An 18543-nucleotide genomic window follows, 5' to 3' on the forward strand; every position below is an offset into this window, starting at 1 on the left:
TGCTACAGTGAAAGAAAATAATTACGAAATTGAAATTAATTATTTTTATTAAATTAAATTGAGAATTCAATTCTAAGTATTTTTTAATTTCTAATTTCTAAATTACAAAATACTTATATAAAATTTTCTAATTATTTTCTTTCAACTTGCAGAATGTTTTATTTAAATACAATTTTTTACTAATGAATAACAAACATTAAGAAACTATATTCGAAATTTAAAAATTCAAAATAAAAATTTTATATCAAATATTGAAACTTTTAAATATTTAATTGTTGATGTTTTGTTCAAAAGAGCATTTGCCTCTGTATTCTTGAATAAATAAATAAATTTTCCAATAATTTTAATAAAGAAAAAGTGAGAATGTAGAAATATTGTTCGTTATAAATTTTAATAACTTCCGATATGAAGAATATATTAAAAAAAAAATAGTTTCCCTATTAATCTTCGTTCGAGATGAAAAAAAAACCCCCGAAACTGTGCCACATATTTCTCGTCAATATTAAAAATCACTTTGTTCTCTCTCTCCAAAGTTCAATCAAATTCCAATGAATTCTCACTTATGTTCGCCTCTATAATTTTATCGTTTTTATTTTTCATCGAATCAATTTTTCCCTTGGAAAAAAAATACAACCGCAATACTATATATTTTCATATTTCCGCTCTTTTAATATAAAAATTTCATTAAAGAGATACAATACTCTCTGTGAATGAAGAAATAAAAAGAAAGTTACCTTATTTCTTATCTCAGCCCTCAAATCCAATTCAACAGTTTGGAATATATATTTTTTACGCTTGTCCACTTTAAATTGCTCTCATTATCTTTATAAAACAAGTATAAAGTGAATAGATGCGATTTGTTCAAAAACAAAAATTTCCAAGAATAAAAATACCGTAACAGTATAGTTTTTATTTCTCTGTTTCTATTATATTCTCTCTCGGAAGTATAGCATTATTCTCGAATTGTAATTGGAATATTATTTTATATTTACAATTTTATGTTGGATTATTTCTGCAAAAAAAAAAAAAAAAAAAATTAGATGTCTTACTCGGAATAAAGTAATCTCTATATATTTTTTGCACGAACTGTTATTTCATCGAATAGAGTCTTTAAAAAATTAGCATTTTTTAACCAAAATTTTCAATAACCGATTTTCAGTTTCCTGAATTTTTATAATATCCCAAACTTTTAATACGGACTTTACGGACCAAAAATGAAAAATTACGGACCAATTATTGAGAAAAATATAACCAGTCCGAGTCAAATAAGAGAACATTTTACTTTAAACTATAAATTAAATTTTTCATAACTAGAAAACATGAAGAAATCGATAACTCCGAGTCTTCGACTCGGAGTGATCGATTTCTTCATGTTTTATAATAATTAAAGATGACCTAGTGAAAAAATCATTATCAATTTAATTATTATTTTTCAGAAGAATTTTTAACTAAAATTCTTCTTTAAATCGATTATTTTTAATAATTTTCGAAAAAGTTCTTTGACAATTTTCAAATCCATTTTTTTACAATATTCAATTTTACTAAATTTCAATTATTCGTAAATTTATCAATTGAATACATAGGTATTAGAAAATAAAAACTTCAAATAATATAAAAAAAATTAATTTCAAAATTCAATGATTTCTAAAAATTTACGCTATATTGCTTTTCACATTCAATTATTATCTAAAATTTTAACTGAAAGTTAAAAATCAATTTAATCAATTTAATCAATTTTTAATCAATTTTTATTAGAAAATTATACGATAATTTAATTATTTAAATACAAAAATAAAAAATTAATTAAACAATTGAATGTTTCTTAAAATTTAATTCCCATGAAAGAATTTTATCAACAAATTTTTAAATATTTAATTGAATTCTTTAAACGAATTTTAGTAAAATTTTTTAAAATAATTACATTTTTCGAGAAATTTGATTGAGAATTTTCAAATTTATTTGTTTATAATTTAATTTTTCAAAATTTCAATTATTCGTAAATTATTCAATTAAAAAAATATTAGAAAATAAAAACTTGAAATAAATTCAAAAAAAATTCGCAATTAAACTTTCTCAAAAAAAATAATTCCACAGAATTTAAATTTTCAAAGATTTTAATTTGAAACCTATTCAAAATTCAATTATTTCTAAAAATTCACGCTCTTATGCTTTTAATATTCAATTCTATTCTAAAATTTTAACTGAAATTCATTTTTAAAGCAATTTTTATTAGAAAATCCTTCTAGAATTCAATTATTTAAATACAAAAGTAATTAATTAATTAAATTTTTCTTAAAAATGAATTTTCATTAAGAATTTTATTAACAAATTATTAAATAATTGAATACTTTCGACGAATTTTAATAAAATTTTGAAGAATAATTACATTTTTCGAGAAATTTGATTAAAATTGTATTAAAAATAATTGAAATTCTGCGATAAGTTTTATTACTTGAAAAAATAATTGAATGTCTAAGAAGAATTTTATTATACAATATCTAATTTTTGCGAAGAATATTCTTACTCTTGAAAATAATTGAATTTCTGCAATAATTTGTAACTTTTACAAAATTAATTTTTTTGTGTTTTTAACTAAATTTCTTCTATAAATAAATTATTTTTAATATTTTTTAAAAAAATTCTTTGAGAATCTCAAATCTATTTGTTTAGAATATTCAATTTTTTAATTATTTGTAAATTATTCAATTAAATAAATATTAAAAAATAAAAACTTGAAATAATGCAGAAAAAATCCGTAATTAAACTTTAATTTAATTTTAAAATTTTAATTTGAAACCTTTTCAAAATTCAATTATTTCTAAAAATTCACGCTTTTAATATTCAATTATAATCTAAAATTTTATCTGAAATTCATTTTTGAAACAATTTTCATTAGAAAATTCTACTAGAATTCAATTATTTAAATACAAAAAAAAATAATTTATCGAATAATTATTTATTTCTTAAAATTGAATTCTTATAAAGAATTTTATCAACAAATTTTTAATTAATTGAATTTTTTCGACGAATTTTAATAAAATTTTTAAGAATAATTACATTTTTCGAGAAATTTGTTTAAAATTGTGTTAAAAATAATTGAAATTCTGTGATGAATTTTATTATTTCTGAAAATAATTGAATTCATAAAAAGAATTTTATTATTTAAGAAAATAATTGAATCCCTGTAAAAATTTTATTTTTTTTATTTATGAAAAGAATTGAATAATTGCGATTAAATTTATAAAAAAATTTGTAAATAATTGAATTCTTTTGGACAATAAATTTTATTAAAATAGTAAATATTGAAAATCATTGATTGAGGAAAATTTTTGGTAATAATTGAAATTTTGCCAAGAATTTGATTAAAATTTTTCGAAAATAATTGAATTTCGGAGAAGAATTGTTATTTCTAAAAATAATTAAAATTTTGACGAGAATTTTTTTTAACTCTTTGAACATAATTGAATTTCTGCAATGAGTTTTATTATTTATAAAAATAGTTGAATTCATAAAAAGAATTATATTATTTATGAAAATAATTGAATTCCTAAAAAGAATTTTATTATTTACAAAAATAATTGAACGATTGCGAAGAAATTTATAAAAAAAGTTTATTGAATTCCTGTGGAATCTTTATTATTTTATGGAAATAATTAAAGGTTTGCGTAGAACTTTATTAAATTTTTTAAAAAAATTGAATTCTCTTGGCCAATTTTATTAAAACAGTAAATATTGAAAATCATTAATTGAGGAACATTTTTGAAAATAATTGAAATTTTGACAAGTATTTCATTAAAACTTTTCGAAAATAATTGAATTTCAGAGAAGAATTTAATTATTTCTAAAGATACATTATTGAAATTTTGATGAGAATTTTAAAAAAATTTTGAACATAATTGAATTTCTGCGAAGAATTTTATTACTTTTAAAAATAATTGAATTTCTGCAATCATTTGTAATTTTTCTAAAATTCTCTAAATTATATTGTTCAGTTTACGAGAACTTTTCGTCTTTTTTCAATCAAATTACGAACTTTATGGACCTTTTTTCAAAACTAACGGTCGTTTACGGACATTAAGCAAATTTACGAACTATTATGGGATTTACGGACGTAGTTCGAGCCCTATTTAACCGAATTGTAAAATAGTTTTTGAGGGTTAAAGTCGTGGTTTAATTTCTCCACTTGAGAACGCCAAGGTCGCCACTAGGTGGCAGGAGAAATTCCAAGAAAGAACCAAACTGCCATCTAGCGGTGACCTTGTCGTTCTCAGGTGGAAAATGGCATCTCCACAATTAGTGGTTTTTTTTTAACGAAATAAGTAACTTTAAAAAAAAAATAGTAGCTAAATAGTCGTACATGGTGAAAAGTGACAAAAAATATCAAACATCGCCTGAAATTGCCATTTTACCGAACTTTCCCATAGTATCACACCCTCCTTTAAAACTCCATCGCCAGGAACAGGAATGTTCGGTCAATCACCAGAGTCCCATTGCATTCACAATTCAATTAAACGACAAGTGAGGGAAATATTCTCCTCTCCGCCTATACAGCAAAATTACCATCAGTGGGAAATTTGCAAGTTCACCGAGACGAGTTACTCCCGGCGCTTGTGTGCAATATAACGGTACAAAAGGAGGCGAACAAGTATCAAAATGATAATGTTCCAATTGAATCGGGAATAATCAGGTGAACCGGTCCGTGGGACAAACCGAATAACCTGAGGACCCGTATTTTCCCCGACTATATAACCGTTAGGCAGGTGTGCATTGCTCTTATCTGTCAGATGGCGCGAGAGGTGTATAATCAACGAGAGCAGTATATATGTATAGAAAATGGCTTTTATGTACGTCCTATAGTCATCACCTCGATTGCAACTGGACATGTGGGCGAATGATTCTACAAGTGCAGAACTGAGAATGACTTCCGGGCCATCGACGGCTCGTCCAATTTCGAATTAATTACTTACAAACGCCTCCAACCTCCTATGGCTAATTGGCACGCTAATTGCTTATCGTTGATGCGTGAACGCCCCTAGCACCACGCGGTTAGGAAGATTGAAGTCGCGAACCTTCCATTAGGAGACGTCATTGCAGACTAATAATTAAACTCTAACGTATAAATTCTCTTTTCTCTCTTCTTATTTATTTTTGTGTTTATGATTCCGTCGTCTCTATTTTTCTCTCTTTTCTCCCCCTCTCTCTTTCCTTCTTCACCTCATTCTCTCTTTCTTCATCTCTTTAATTCCCCCACTCTCTTTATTTCTCTCTTTCCTTTTTCCTCTCTTTCTTTCTTCATCTCTTTAATTCCCCCTTTCTCTTTCTTTCCTTCTCTCTTTCCTTTTTCCTCTCTTTCTCTCCCTTTCTTTCTTTCTTTCTTCAACTCTTTAACTCCCACTCTCCCTTTTTTCTTTCTTTCTTTCTCTCTTTTTCTCTCCAATTGTAAGTTTATAATTTTATCTCTCTCTCTCTCTCTCTCTCTCTCTCTCTCTCTCTCTCTCTCTCTCTCTCTCTCTCTCTCTCTCTCTCTCTCTCTCTCTCTCTCTCTCTCTCTCTCTCTCTCTCTCTCTTTTCTTTCTTTTTCTGTTTTGCATCAATCGTGCACCATTGAAACTTGCAATTAGAAAGGAGCATCGCGGAGGTGTTAGTAATATATTGCAGATGAATTTCCGGCATCCCAACAGTCACTTAATTATTTTACATATCGTATCAACTCGATGCAGTACAAAAAGATATACTTGCAATGGATAGTCAAAGTGATTCAATTATTTTCGCGAGATTATTATCTTATTAAAGTTCCTTCAAGTTCAGTGTCGACTAATCTTTTTCTTCTCGAGACTAAATCACAAAAAACAATTCTAGAAAATAGACAGTCTACTATGTATTTATTTTCTTAGATTTTTTCTTGAAATTGTTAGGTTACTTCTGTCATTTGTCACAAATTGCAAAAATAGTCAAAGTGAACTCGAATTTTAAAATTGACGAATAAGAGTTATATTATTATTGAAATTGACGAATAAGCACGACTTCAATTTTCAAAAAATCGCAAGAAAAAAAGTCTTCAACGCTCATTTTAGGGACGCTAAATTTATCAGTGATGTGTTAGTTTTTTTTAAATAAGAAATATTTCAAAAAAATAATTGAAATTTGTACAAAATTTTTTTAAAATATTTGAAAATTCGTAACATTTTTTTTAAATAATTGAAATTTGGCAAAATTTTTTTAAAATAAATAAAATTTGGTAAAATGTGTAAAAAATAATTGGAATTTGTCAAAAAAAATTTTAAATAATTAAAATTTAGCAACATTTTTTTTAAATAATTGAATTTTGGTAAAATCTTTTAAAAATTTTTAATTTTTTTAAAAATAATTGACATTTGGCAAAATTTTTTTAAAATATTTGAAAATTGGTAAAATCTTTTAAAAATAATTTAAATTTGGTAAATTTCTTTTTTTAATTATTAAAATTTGGTAAAATTTTTTAAAAATAATTGTAATTTGCGAAAAATTTGTTTAAATAATTGAAATTTGGCAACATTTTTTTTAAATAATTGGAATTTGATAAATCATTTTTAAAATAATTAAAATTTGAAAAATCTTATAAAAATAATTCACATTTGGCAAAATTTTTTTAACATAATTGAGATTTAACATAATTTTTTTCAAATAATTGAAATTTGGCAAAATTTTTTTTAAATAATTGGAATTTGATGAATCATTTTTAAAATAATTGAAATTTGAAAAATCTTATAAAAATAATTGACATTTGGCAAAATTTTTTTAAAATAATTAAGATTTGGCATAACTTTTTTTCAAATAATTGAAAGGTAAAATGTTTAAATAATAATTGAAATTTGACAAAAATTTGTTGAAATAATTGAAATTTGGTAAAATGTTTTAAAAATAATTGAAATTTGGTAAACTTTTTAAAAGTAATTGAAATTTGTACAAAATTTTTTAAAAATAACTAAAAATTCGTAAAAATTTTTTAAAGAATTGAAATTTGGTAAAATTTTTTTAAATAATTTAAATTTGGTAAAAATTTTTAAATTTGGTAAAATTTTTTAAAAATAATTGTAATTTGGGAAAAATTTGTTTAAATAATTGATATTTGGCAAAATTTTTTTCAAATAAATGGAATTTGATAAATCATTTTTAAAATAACTAAAATTTGAAAAATCTTTTAAAAATAATTGACATTTGGTAAAATGTTTAAAAAATAATTGAAATTTGTACAAAATTTTTTAAAAATAACTAAAAGTAGGTTTTAAAGAATTTTAATATTTAATATTACAAAAAAAAGAACACATCACTGATAGGTATTAATTTTATTAATGTTTTTCTTTACTCACGTGTTCACTGGAAATTTCCAACTTGCATGTCTGAAACAAAAATTTTATTTATAAAGTAACCAAATAATTAATTTTTCATTAAATATTTAATTGTACAACAATTATTATCAAAAACATAAACATTAGTCTTTTTTTTGTCAAATACTTTTGTGTCAATAGTGCATTTTTCTTATCTAATTTATTTAGTGAATAATTTTTTTCGTTGATTAACGTTGTGTGTTTCTTTTGAAAAAATAAATTGAAAAATTTTTCAAGTTTTTCCAAGTTTTTTTTCGCACATACAAGAATTATATGTGAGGAGCTCGAGAAAATGGCAACATTGCTGTCTATTTTCGTAAGTTCCCGTTTTACGTTAATGGACCTGGAATGCAGTTTAACCTGAACTTGCGTCGCGACATTTCAAAACAAGTTAAAAAAAAGTCATGGAACCCTTTTCTTATATAAATCGAATACCTTGTGTGCACATTTTTCCCGCAGTTTTATATGCTGTCAATATAATAAAGAAAATATTCTTTTTTAATTTACTTCAAAAAGGAATAAAAATATTCTTCTCTATAATTTACTTCAAAAGTAAAAAAATATTCTTCTCTAATTTACTATCAAAAGTAAAAAAATTTTCTTCTCTAGTTTACTATCAAAAGTAAACAAATAATATTCTCTAAGTTATAAAAGTATAAAAATATTCTTCTCTAATTTACTTCAAAAAAAAATATTATTTCTGTAATAAATTATTGTGCATTAATTTCATTATATATAGGTCCCAGTATCTAATTAAACTGGATTTAGTAATTTTACTTTCATTTCTCTCAGGATCTTCCATTGTTATGTAAAATCAGAAAAATAATATTCGGTTCGAAGCAAATCATTATCTCTTAATTGCTATCCTACTGTTTAATTTAATTTGAAATTTAATCTACATTTTAAAATTTTTGTTTCCTTTGAACGAAATTAATGTTTTTTACACCTTTATTCACATGAGAAATTATCATATTTTTTTTTTCGGTTTATAGAAGAAAAGAAACCTCCGTTAGTGTTTGATTCACTATTCACTAATCTTAGTTCCCTAATTACAAAATCTCCTAACAATTAATTGAAATTAATAATATAAATCTACATATATACAAATTATAGAATTAAGAAAAATCTTTGTAAATAATTAAAAATTTTCCATGAATTTTATTAAAAATTTTGAAAATCAAAATAAATAAATCAATTGATTTATGCGAAGAATTTAATGTAAAATTTTAAAACAATTGATTTTTTCAAAAAATTTATGCTAATTCTATTTTAAATAATTGAATTCATGTAGAATTTCTTTTTTGAAAATATTTCAATGTTTGTATAGAGTTTCATCAAAATTTTTGTTTAAAAATTGAATTCTTTTGGGAAATTTTATTAAAATAGTAGAATATTGAAAACCATTGAATTAAGAAAAAGTTTTGAAAATAATTGAAATTTTAAAATGAATTTTATTAAAATTCTTAAAATAATGGAATTTTGTCTATGAATTTTGCTATTTATTTATAAAGATAATTGAAATATTGATCAAAATTTTTATTAAATTTTTTTGAAAATAATTGAATTTCTACGAAGAATTTTATTAATTTTGAAAATAAATAAAATTATTGTGATGAATATTGTTATTTATGAAAATAAGGGGTCGTCCATATACCACGTGGACAGTTTTTCAAAGATTTTTGACCCCCCCTCCCCCTTGTGGACACAAAAATACATGGGATCGTGGACATTTTCAACCTTTTTTAACCCCCCCCCCCTCCCCCCAAAAGTGTCCACGTGGTATATGGACGACCCCTAATTGATTTTGCAATGAATTTTATTATTTATGAAAATAATTGATTCACTGCGAAGAATTTAATGCAAAATTTTAAAACAATTTATTTTCTCAAAAAAATATATGCTAATTCTATTTTATAAATTCTAAACATTTTATTTTTTCCAGTACTTTTAATAAAAATCCCTGACTTTTCCTGATTTCCCTGACCAATTCTACTTTCTCTGCTCTCTAAATTTGAATCAGTTAAAAATAACTGATTTAGAAGCAAAAAATCAGTCACTAATTCAAAAAGTAATATTTCTACTAACAATTAGTTAAAAATAACTGATGTTTTAGTAAATTGTTTTGACTGATTCAATTATTTAAGTTTAACTAATTTTTCAGTTTACTTTTTACTAAAAGTCAGTTATTTTTTTTTACTGAAAATCAATTATTTTTAACTGATTCAGAAGCAAAAAGTCATTCACTGATTGTCAGTTAAAAATCGTTAAGAGACTGAATTCCCTGATTTCCGTGACCTGTGTCAACCCTGTTTTACAGTGCATTGTAGTGGAAATAAGTGTCAACACTGAATTAATTGTAACTAAAGAGACACTATAAGTTCGGTAGTGGGAATTAATCGAAAGGATATGACAATTAATCGAGAGACTCAGGTGGTTCTTTATAAAGAGAAGAATATAAAGAATGAAAGGGCGACGACGCTGTAAGTGCAGTTGGTTAGGCGTATGAGAGTTGATCTTAGGGCGGATTCCCACCACCTAACCGGTCACGACTAGGGTCGCAAATACAGTTTGCAAAACACTCACAACGATTGGATAATGCCGGTTTCACTATCGTCCTCTCGACATCGCGATCGCCATTGTAGAAGAAAGGCTACGACCACGTGGAGGGGGGAGATCTACTCTTTAAACTTTTCTCGTCGATCGATAATAATTCACAGCATGTGATCACTCCAGACCCATAAATCGGATCTTAAACCTCTCCTATTAAACCTTTCCTAAAGATTAAGTCTTCAGAGAAAATGATTCCTCTCACATCAACTTTATCTTATTTCTAATTTTCCCCACAAAAACCATATTTTATCATCTAACATTAAATCATTTCTTTCGAATATATTTTATACTTATCAACTAGAATCTAAAATTAAATCCATCATTTTTAAGAATATTTTACTTATCCACAACTAGAATCTAAAATAAAATCATTACTTTGCAAAATGTTTTCTTTCTACCATCAAAAATTTGTCACAATTAAAACACCCGCATTTAATTTTGGAAATTAAATTCTTTTTTGAAGCTGAAACTTGCTTCACTTAATTTTTCAATATGTTCTGATAACTAGGTGCCTTTGTTTTTATTTCCAAAAGTTCGAATGAGAAAAAATCATAAATTCAGCAGTAAAAGTATGTCAGCATGACATTTAAGAGATGATGCACTTCGACAAAGTTTACTATCAGTACCTCTGGCTAAGAAATCAACTAATTATCTCTCATATCTAGAGAAAGTAATGAATCATCTTGCTAATGAAAGGGTATTAAATGCGAATCACAAGAGAGCAAGAGATTTATGAAAACTATAGATATGAAAAAATAAACATTTTCCTGTCGATCGTAAATAAGATTTCAAATTTAATTACCCTTCTGACTAGTATATATAGAATATCTATAATAAAATAGGAATAATTTTGTCAATAGAGATCTCGTTATCGACTCCTACCTACTCTAACATTTTCTCCATCTAGTTCAAGTATGTATATGAATATCCAAGCTTCTAGACTCGTTTAATATTCCTCTGAGTCACCCAGACGTTGGATTCTTGCGTGTCTGAAGAGTCGAAAGTGACACTCAGGCGCCACTAAAGCCTATGCATAAATAAATAAAGATACTTTACATAGGTAAATACAGAAATACATACTAAGTTAGTATTTTCAAGTTTTCGAATACAAAAGTATTGTTAGAATTCTAATTCTAATTGACTAATCATTAAAGCAGACCTCTAGGACTTTTTGCTATCACCACTTTCTTAAAAGTACAGGCTTCGCACTCATCTACTTTAGTAGATGTTCTTATTTTTAGAACTTTAAATTTAAGAAGTTTTCAACTTTTGATTCGTCTTTTGTCTCAATTTGATATCCGCAGAAAATCTGTGAGAGAAAAAAGAGTAAAGAGTTAAAAAGAACAGATGGGAGTAGAGAAGAAATGAGTAAAGAGAGAAGAAGAAGAGCCCTTTATAGCACAGCAGGTGCAGGATTCAATAACAAAATAAATATGATATAAGAAGGGAGGAGGGCTGTTATGACTTTGAGAGAAGAAGAAACAGGTTTGAAATGGATACAGAAGAGGCACGCAGAGGCACGTGGCGGATAAATTTCCTTTAGTGTTGCACATCCTAAGCAGAGAGTATATATGAACTTGGTTATATGAGAATAAACTATCGTCCAAGGATCTCCCCGTCTTCTTGAAGGTAACACACCGGTAATGTGGTCTGAATACTACATAAGGCAGAGCTTCTAGACATTCGTGCTAGCACACGCGTATCTTGTCGATATGCATGCCTTCCAAAACTACACCTGGGTTCCAACCGTGAAGACGCAGGTGCGATATGACGAGGGAGAATGTAAATTACAAGTCGTCTAATTAGTGGGTCTAGACGCACTAACTTCTCCCGACAAATTCCACCACCATCATCATCATCTTCATCATCATTTTTTTCCTTTTCTTTTTCCTCAACAATTCTTTTTTGTCAACATTCACTTCCTTTTTCTCAACATTCGCACTTCTTTTCTCCAACATTCGATTCTTTTTTATTTCTTCTTCAAGACAAACATTTTAAGATGCTAAAAACTACGGATGATGATTATTTGAATCAAACAGACACAGTTTTTCTAGGGATATCAAATTGAGACACAAAAAGTATCAAAAATGTTGCTTCGCAACACTTTTGATACGTTTTTTGTCTCAATTTTGGTATCCTTAGAAAAACTATGGAAAAGAATTTGAACCAAACGGAAGATTTAAACCAAACAGAAAACTTGAGCCAAAACTAGAATTGCGACAAATTTCTATATTTGCGAAAAAGAAACTTTTCTCCTGGAATTTTTGAAAGTTGGAATTTTCAATTTAAAGCCCAAGTGGTGTGCATGTTTGAAAAAGTAACGGCAGCAGAGGTTAAAGTACTGCGGGAAAATTTCTGTGACATGCATTTAAAATCAAAGGTACAAAGGTCACATAGGCGCCTCCTCACTCTCAGGTAGGTGGCATATACTGCTATCGATCGTTGAAGAACCAACGGCCTACAGTTTTGAGGTCGTCGTCCCGAGTCAAGATAAACCTTTGTGAGGTCCCATTTATGTCACTCATACCTTGTTGTAAACATTTTATACAAAGACAAAGTCCACTATTTCTCGATTCGACACGATCAATGAACAATTACGATTTAGCCTGAATTTCCCATATTCTACGGATAAAATAAAGCATCCTATTGTTAATTACACCAGTTTTTTTATCTTTCTTTTTCAATTTCTTCTCCTTTTTTGTCATATCGATATTTTTATATTACTTTTTTCAATTATTTGTATTTTGTGTATTTTTATACTTATTTTTTCATTTCTTTTGCCAAATTCAGAAACTGGTTTAAATTCCAAGGAAAAAATTCCGCTTCAGAGGTAAATAATGTAGGGATAAATTTTTATATAATACCTCTGAAAAAAATGTAAACAAATACTTAAATTATTCGAAACATTCTGAATGCTGTGTTAATCATTAAGTAGCCAAAAGTTACGAGCGTGTGGTTTAAAGTGCACAGAGTGGTTTTTATGGTTTTAATAAGTAAGAAGAAAACACATGTAAATATTTTAAACAAGAGCGAATGTAAAATTTAGAGAGAGAGATATATTCTCTAAAACACTTGGAAATGAAACGAGAAAAAGGACAACGATTTAATAAACAGGATGGAATGTGGGCGATGCAGGGGAAACCAAACTGTAATGTCCGGGAAGTTGTCCATCGAACTCGATGATATGACAAGTGTATAATTTTTCATAAAATAATTTCTAGTTACAACAAATCTTCCTCATAATTTTTAGATTTTTTCCTGTCCCTCTTGTATTTTAATGACAAAATAAATACAAAACAAATGTCATTAAATTGATCCACCCAGTCAAAAAAAAATTCTACATAATTATAATGCAGTGATTCTAGTTTGAGTCTTTATAAAAAAAATCCCTAGAACAATTGAATAGAATTTCCAAATGAATTCTAGTGTCAACAATAATATTAGGTAGAAATTTACACAATTAGATTTTTATAGATAGAGTAAAATAACATTAGGGTTTTACCCTAATGTTAACATAACATTAGTAGAAAATAAAAAAAAGGATAAAATAACATTAGTATAAAACAAACAACCAACCATAAAAAATCCGAACCCGACATGGATTTTCAATTCCCCGTACAGCTCAAGTGGAATCAACTGATCCCAATTCAGGAAATGAACGGCTCCGACGTATGTAGGACAATTTCGATAAATCTAGGTTTGAGAAGATAGCTTCATTCGATTAATCCAAATGATGAGCATTGAAAGCTGAGCGCTTATATATAAGCATTCAATTTTGATTGAAAACTCGAAGATGAGATTGGGATGAAAATGATGATGCGATGATGAATCCTAATTCAAATACGAACAATATTCTCTAAAAATATTTTGGTTCCCTCACAGCCATTAAAATATGATTCTATTCAAAACGATCCCAATGACCCATAAAAACTTTTTGATAGTAATTTATAATCATTTTTTTTATCAACACCTGTCGTTAACACCTGCGGCATAACAGAGGATTCAAGAATGAGTTTCGGTCCGACAAACGAGAGGCCGGGAATTACGTAACAGTGCTCCGTAAAAGTCTTACAACGGTAATTCGATTTGGCTTCCTTCTATGGGTTTGGTAAACCCGTTTTCTTCCTACTTAACGATCGAATAAAAATGCCTCTCAATTCACAGGGGTTTTTTTACTACCTCTTATCAGAGTAAGGTAGGTTCTGTTCCAAATTTCATGTGGTCGCTTTATTAATTCAAAAAAAGGAAGAAAAGAAAAGAGGAAAATTGTAATTCATGATGATGAAAATGATTCATAACGGATCTTAAGTACGGTACACGTTTCGTTATTCATAATTGGATCGTATTTAATTGCAAGGAAGGATATTCTGTTATAACTGCTCCAAGTATTTCTCTAATCACTCGAAACAAGGCTAATTTTAAGTTTAAATTTAATTTATCCAAAATTTTAATGATGCTGGAAGTGACACCCAGTAATCGCAGCATTCGCTTAATTTTGGAAATTAAATTATTAAATTAAACCGAAAGAATTAAGAACCGCAAAATAAGCAACCGAAAGAATTAAAAACAAATAATTTAAACCAAAATCTGCGCTACAAACATTACAACAATAGAATTTAATTTGCTAATTACTCGTTTCGCTTTTTGCGAAGACAAAAAATTATTCAAGAAGTTTAGCACTATATTTCTATTGTACTGATGTTTTTCCTCCAGAGACCTTGTGGAAATCAATATATCTCTTTTTTCCAGAAAGCATTTCCTGAGAACGACAGAAATAATGTACGCGGAATCTGTTGATGCCTCGAGGGAAATTCGAAGAGTCAGTGTTAATTTTTAATGACCGTTCCGCTTACGACCATCATTGGAATTCGCGCGATAAACTCCCACACTATAAATAAAAAAAACATTCACAATTTTAAGAAAAAAAAGCAAAAATACTCACTAATTTTTCTAGAAAAAAAAACCAAACGTTCAATGTTTGGCAAAAAAGAAACAAACTTTCTAGTAACTGCAGACACTTGATAAGATCAAAAGAGGATTAAGTTGCATGTAAAAATGTAAACTTTTACGAAAACCGTGAAATTCGATAATGATGCGAATCACGCGACTTCTCATGCAAGACAGAGTCTCTCGTGAATCGATTGCCCGACTTACGAAACTTTTAGTTTTGATTGAGTAACTTTCTGGCGCAAAACCCCGTGTTGAATATAATCAGACAAAAACAAACCTGCGCTTTTGATATAATACCCACCGAATCAAAATCCATATTGAATTTGTGGTTATATTTGCCATTTCTAAAACCGCAAATATCGAGTGTGATGACGTCAAAAATCGAGGAGAGAATATTCAATTTCGCCAAATGGGTCATGTAAGATTTACCAAGTATCACAAAAGAGTTGAGTGATTAGAGCGAATCAAAATCGCTTTTACCGCGCACACTCTTCTCGACACGAAAGAAAAGAAGAGCCAAACTCTCGCTCTTTTCAATTCACTCTATACGCTCTTTAAAATCCATTAAAGCCGCACACTAACGGTCTATTTATTACAAAAGCGTGTAATTTTTATTATTATTGAAGAAACAAACGGAAAAAACGAAATTTTATGTGTATTTTGCTAGATAAATGTGCATTAAATCGCGGGAATGAACGACTTCAATGAGACCTAAAGAGTTAAGAACCGAGAGAATTATGGATCGAAATAATTGAGAAGCGCAGAAATTAAGAACCGAAAGAAGTAGAAATTAAAACAATTAAAAATTGACGGATTGTTACAGACGTCTATTTTTAAATACCGAAAAAGAAAACCGAGAGAATTAAACACAAAAAGAAATAATAACCGCAAAAATAAGGAACCGAAAGAATTAAGAACTATCAGAATTAAAAACCGAAAAATTAAGATAACCGAAAGAATTAAAAACAATTAAGAACCAACAGATTGTTACAGACATCTATTTTTAAATACCGAAAAAGCCAAAAGAATTAAAGACCAAAAGAAATAAAAACCGCAAAAATAAGGAACTGAAAGAATTAAGAACTAACAGAATTAAAAGTCGAAAGAATTAAAAACCGAAAGATTAAGAACCGAAATAATTAAAAACCGAAACAATCAAGAACCGAAATTATCAAGAACTAAAACAACTAAGAATATTAAAAGAAACAATTAAGAACCGAAAAAACGACCTCAATTTTACAAAATTGACAAAATTATAATCCGCCAAACAAGAATTTCACCAAGCATCTGCTATATTTCAAGTAAGGAAATCTTTCAAGCGGATCCGCGCATCAGAGCTCTTGGAATTTCAAGACGAGTGAGCTGCAGGAAAGACAAAGTGTGATACGAATAAGGAAGAAAAAGAAGAAGAACGAAGGGAATGGTGGTAAGAATTCCCTTTGGTAGTTTTCTCACAGATCACGTGAGAACCAGCAAGGAAACCCCACTAAACGAAACCAAGGATGTGGGTGGTGTTAAATTACGGTCAGCTTCAACCCTATGGTCTTTCTTTTTTTTCTTCTTTTTTTTGAAAGCAAGATCTATGGTCATTTTTACATAAAACCAGGCAGTTTCTTTGTGCAATTTCCGTAAAAGAATTCCATTCTTGTAAAAGTATGCTAAATGTAATTTCGAAAAGTGAGAAGCAATACAATGCTATCATCTTTCATGGGGGATCATAATTCAGTATCATCTGTATACTATTTATCGACTGTAGATGGATAAGATCTGCATTTGCATCTGAAGAGAAAATAGCTGGACTTATTTTTGTTTATGAAAACGAGCCTTTGAATTCTGTTGCATACTATTCAGAAAAGTGTAGTTCTCTTGCTACTCTATTTCTTTGCTGCATGCTATTCAGAAAAGTTTGTTTTTTACAAACATCATCGACTCTAAAAATTAGAATTACTAACATTTGGCCAAATCGCAGAAGATTTCTACTAATTGCTATACTTAAAATTAAGTAAGTGACATATATTAAAAATTTACTAATATGTACAAATAGTAAAATAAAGTTGCGAAAAGAAGATGCTTTCTGATGAGCTTGTAAGTTGGTGCTTGAGCGAAGCGAGAGCAGCAACTTACAAACTCATCGGAAAACATCTTCTTTTCGCTCTTGGTGCACAATCTACTATTATTATTTTTCTGCAAACTACCACAAAAAGTTAGTTTTCTGCAAAGAGCATCTACTCTCAAAATTAGAATTACTAAAAGTCTAAATAGCATGAAAATACGGCATTCAGCGTCAACTATTCAAAAAGGGGATTATAAATATATGCTAGGATCCTAACAGCGAGATTTAATTTCTGTTTTCTGCTATAAATTAAAAAGTAGATTATAAACGATACAGACGATTAAGCACCATCTTAAATGCAGATTAAAAATGGTTCAATCCATTTAGCACACCATCTAAAATGCAAATACAAAATAGTACAATCCGTTCGCTATCATCTACAATGCAGATTTTTTAAACTTGCTATTAATCCGATACCATCTCCGAACTTCGGATCATTTCTCCATAAATTTGAACATCAAAAGACCGAAATATAATTACTTTGCAAATTTTTAGTCCTTAAGGTTGCTCGTTAATTTCTTGCGATTAAAAAAATTATGATAGACCTCAGTAATAATATACAAATCGTTATCAAATACAATTCGTTGTCGAATACAATTTCTTACCAAATACAATTCGTTATCGAATACAATTTGTCACTAAATACAATTCGTTATCGAATACAATTTGTCACCAAATACAATTCGTTATCGAATATAATATTTGTTACCAAATACAATAATTCTATCGAATACAATTTGTTACCAACTACGTTATCAAATTACAAAATTGTAATTGCGATTAAAATAAAAAAGAGACTTAACAATTGCGATAAAATTCGAACCAAGTTTGCAGCAAAAGGAAGGGAAATTTTTTTTCACATTTCAAAAGAACATTTACACCAAATGTAATATCTTGTGAAGAGCAACAGTGGAGACTACAATGAGGAGAGAGAAAAAGAGTTGAAGACGGAGGGATTGGTTCGAGGGAAAAGAGGATAGTCCCGGTAATGAGTCGCGTTGTCGGCAGCAAGCAGAGCGTAGCTGCGCGGGCCAGTGCGCATTCGCATTTATGTCGAGTAAGAGAACAAACTAGCCCGCAAATTACAAGAAACAAAATAAACTTTTGATTGGAAAATACATCGAGAGCAAAAAGAAAATTAGTTTTGAATATGTTTATACAATTCGCAATGTATTTAAAGAAATAAGAATTCAATACTGAATACAGAATCAAGTATCTTTTCTCAATGATTTCATTCAATTTTCTCTGCTTTTCGCAGAATATATATGCGCAAACAGCATTATAGTAAAGCAGTTTGAAAGAATATTTCCGCATCTCATCTTTATAAATAAAGACCTAGGTTCTCACGTGTATAAATTCATGACTCGTTTCTAGAAGTTCTCAATAAAAAACCGGAGAGAAGACGAACTTTATTCAAACCCCTATGTGGTTTGAGTCTGGGCTAAAGTGTCGGTAAATGTCGGTGCAGGAATCTACGCCCAGAACCGAAGCTGAAATTAACGT

General features: G+C 28.1%; 1 protein-coding gene across 3 annotated transcripts in view; it reads right to left on the reverse strand.

The window, feature by feature from the left end:
* The window catches only part of LOC122501330 (dentin sialophosphoprotein-like), a 172580-nt gene that overhangs the window by 135374 nt on the left and 18663 nt on the right, over nt 1-18543 (reverse strand). For all 3 annotated transcript variants that reach the window (XM_043610729.1, XM_043610712.1, XM_043610721.1), the window contains exon 2: nt 7350-7379. The gene's annotated coding sequence lies outside the window, so the exon portion shown is untranslated. The remainder of the gene's footprint in view (nt 1-7349; nt 7380-18543) is intronic.

The sequence above is a fragment of the Leptopilina heterotoma genome, unplaced genomic scaffold (genome assembly GCF_015476425.1).
Source record: "Leptopilina heterotoma isolate Lh14 unplaced genomic scaffold, ASM1547642v1 Lhet_103, whole genome shotgun sequence".
Classification (NCBI taxonomy): Eukaryota; Metazoa; Arthropoda; class Insecta; order Hymenoptera; family Figitidae; genus Leptopilina; species Leptopilina heterotoma.